Genomic DNA, 3,826 nt, shown 5'->3' with positions numbered 1-3,826 from the left:
CAAAAAGATGTTCTTTGACACTTGCAATGTGTTCAGTAAAGAAGACAAAGGCGTAAGGTGTGCTTAGAGGGAAATGTCTGGTAGCAACAGCAATTCAGTGGTGTACAACAATAACAACTCTGGGGTTATTTTACACCTAGACCTGTTATAAGATCACTTGCCTATAGCGACCTGTGCTATGGTACAAAGAGGAGCTGATACAAGTCCAAATTCCAACTCTGCCACTCATTGTGTAACCTGGGACAAGTCAATTGGCCTCTGCGAGCTTTTCTCATCATCCAAGAAAGATGAATTGTGTCTACATCATTTTGATTTCATTTTTTGTGTGTATGTGTGTCTTTTTTCTTTCCAAACAAAATGAAAGGTGTGAATAGTGTCATACATTTGCATAACTCTTTATAGCTTACGAAGTAATTTTTATCACTAATGACACCAGGGTAAATTTCTTGTCATCCTGCCATCTCCTTTTCTTATCATAACAGTTCAGTATTTCCTTTATGTTGTTTCACAGTTTCTTTTCTTTTCCTATTGCAGTAGTGCAGGTTCCCAAAGTCTCACTCCTGGAATGCTGTAATAGCTGAGCAACTTTTTGGCTCTACTCATTGCCTCTTCCAATTCCACCTATTTTTGACAGATGAGTCTAAATTAAAATAGTTCTTTCATTGGAAACCCTATTTTTCTAATATCTCTCAATGTCCTGTGTTATACATAAAATAAAGCACAAAGTTCGTATATTAGGTCATAACTTATTTTTCTAGATGAATATGTCTTTACTCATCAGACACTAAGATTCTCTATTTCTGAATATGTCTCATAATATCTTACATCAGAGTCTGCTCAGACCCCTCTCACTGAGCAGAATCCCGCTTTCCCCATCACTGTGAGTTACTCTTGACTATGTATGTGTCTGACATCTCTGAAACATATAAGAATGTTCTTTTATTCTTATCACTATCACTAGTGCCTGGTACCAAGTAGGAGTTCATTGAATGCTTGTCAAGTTGAAGAGGAAACAACATATCAATGCATCAATGCATGTTTAATTGATGAATTGATTGATTCACTCTTCTCAGTGTAATTTCCAGGTATTCTATGAATTTATGAAATTTCTGGGTATTTTTGGAATTTTCAGTTCATTCTTTGATCACATAAAAAACTACATTTGTATGGCACTGTTAGCATCTGACAAATTATCTAATGACATCTTGAAGACCACCAAGATGAATTCAATAATTCAATTCTATTATTTCTTTGGCCTATAAATCATTGTATTTCCCATCATTCAACACCTAACTCATTAGGGACAAACAACAATACTCAACACTGCCTAATTATCTTGTTTTTTAAAACATATAATGATATGGAGTAAATACCTTATTTTTATTTCCATTTAAATCCCGGGAAAGGAGTATCATTTTATCCTTCTTTTGCAGGTAAAAATTTGAAACAATAATTTAAAAAATTATTCAGACTTGTACATTTGTCAGAGGCAGAGCAAGATTTGAACCCAGATCTTTATAACCCAGTCTATACAATTATTCAATAAATAAGATGACATGTCTATGTATGATTATCCATTTAGGTTATACTGTCTCTTGTCTTGCTCCCTCAAACAGACATTCCATAATGCTTTCAAAAATTATTTTCAGATAGCAAATGTTTCTCCTCCACTGGACATCCTTTAGAGGCTCTCCAAGGCCTGCTAATGTTCAAATTCATAAGGCCCTTCCTGATATGGGTCCTGCCTTTCCAAACACCCCAGGACTCCTCCACAACCACCCATTCCACTAAATATACCCCATAAGATTCTGTCTTCCTTTGAGTTCTGTTGCCTTTGGGGCTTGCCCCAGGCTCATTGGCTGGACAGTTAGCTTCTCATGGATCAGAAGAATGCATAACCCTGACCCCTCCATCCAGAACGCAGGCCTAAGGGAGGCTGCCTGGAGAGTGCAGCTCACTCCGTGAGTGGAGCCCAACCCCTATTATTTGGGGAAAAAAAAAAAAATCATGGTTGAACAGAACACAACCTAACAGTATCTTTGTATGTGCATAAACATCTCAGTCATTGGAAAAAATATCTTGATTTTGCTTGACAGACATGCAGCATCTATCATAAAAGAAAAGCAAATGTGTGACAGGTTGTAAAATGGAAGGCAATATCGCCTCATTAGAGTTCATTTTAAGTTGGGTTTAAATGATGCTTTGTCATGCATCTAAATAACTTAAGTGGGTACCAGGAATGTGTTTATCATATTGCTTGGAATAAGTTTTTTTTCTTTCCTCCCCTAAATATATCTCTTCTCAGAATTGCAAAGGAGAGAAAGAGCCTGCTTCCCTATGGGAGGCTATGAGTGTAATCAGGACTTTAATGACATTTTCCCCTCAGAGCCTGCCCTTGTTTCCCCTCAGAGTCGCCCCAGGAGCGACTCTGAGCAAGGAAAGCTAGGAAAGTCACTGTTCTGATGGTTTCGTTCTTCCTCTTTTAGGCTCGTGTCTAGCTTGGTGTTTTTAGATAATTTTGTTGAAAACACTACAAAAGATGCAGTATATGGAGTGGCTGAGAGTGTGGACCCTTCGTGTCAGGCTGCTTTGGTTCTAATTCTGGCTCTGCCACTTAATAGTTATGTGACCTTGGACAAGTTACATGTTCTTTCTGTGACCCACTTTTTTTTTTATAACAACTTTATTGAGATGTAATTCACATACCATACCATTTGAGATGTACAATTCAATTTTTTTTTTAAATTTTATTTTGCAAATGCTTTTAATACACAGATTTTTTTCTTTTTTCTTTTCTTATACTTTAAGTTCTGGGATACATGTGCAGAATGTGCAGGTCTGTTACATAGGTATACATGTGCCATGGTGGTTTGCTGCACCTATCAACCCGTCATATACATTAGGTATTTCTCCTAGTGCTATCCCTCCCCTAAACCCCCACCCCCCGACAGGCCCCAGTGTGTGATGTTCCCCTCCCTGTGTCCATGTGTTCTCATTGTTCAACTCCCACTAAAAATATGGAGTGCTTCACGAATTTGTGTGTCATCCTTGTGCAGGGGCCATGCTAATCTTCTCTGTATTGTTCCAATTTTAGTATCTGTCCTACCGAAGTGAGCACACAATTCAATTATTTTTAGTATATTGGCAGGGCTGTAAAACCAACACCACAACCATTTTACAACATGTTCATCACCCCTTAAAAAGAACCCTGTACCCATTCATTAGCAGTCACTCCCCACTTCCTCTCTTCATTTCCCCCAGCCCTAGACATCCACCAATCTACCTTCTGTCTCTGTGGATTTGCCCATTCTGGACATTTCATATAAATGAAGTTGTGCAATGTGTAGTTTTTGTGACTGGCTTCTTTTACTAAGTGTAATTTTTTTCAGGATCCATCTATGTTATAACATCTATCAGGGATCGACTTCATTTCTTTTATACCACATTTTTTGGCTTACTCATCAGTTCATGGACATTTGGCTTCTTTCCACGTTTTGGCTATTATGAATAATGCTGCTAAGAACATTCATGTGAAAGTTTTTGGGTAGACATATGTTTTTATTTTGCTTGGATATATACCTAGGAATGGAACTACTGGGCCATACGGTAATTCTATGTTTAACCTCTTGAGGAACTACCAGAATGTTTTCCAAAGCAATTGCTTGATTTTAAATTCCCATCAGCAGTGTATGTGGGTTCCAATTTATCCACATCCTTGTCAACACTCATTATTATTTGTTATTTTTTACTATAACCATTATTGTTGGTGTGAAATGGCATCTCATGTGGCTTTTGTTTGTTTGCTTTATAAATCATTCTATTATAA

General features: G+C 37.4%; 1 non-coding gene across 1 annotated transcript; it reads right to left on the bottom strand.

Moving 5' to 3' along the window:
• Positions 1-3,011: 3,011 nt before the first annotated feature.
• LOC129007061 (U6 spliceosomal RNA) lies at positions 3,012-3,118 on the bottom strand. Its single transcript, XR_008492223.1, has one exon. It is a non-coding gene; the product is annotated as a U6 spliceosomal RNA (small nuclear RNA).
• Between the last annotated feature and the right edge of the window lie 708 nt (positions 3,119-3,826).

Source organism: Pongo pygmaeus, chromosome 8, assembly GCF_028885625.2.
Source record: "Pongo pygmaeus isolate AG05252 chromosome 8, NHGRI_mPonPyg2-v2.0_pri, whole genome shotgun sequence".
NCBI lineage: Eukaryota > Metazoa > Chordata > Mammalia > Primates > Hominidae > Pongo > Pongo pygmaeus.
Note: the sequence above shows the minus strand (reverse complement) of the source record. Positions and strands in the feature narration are given on the sequence as shown.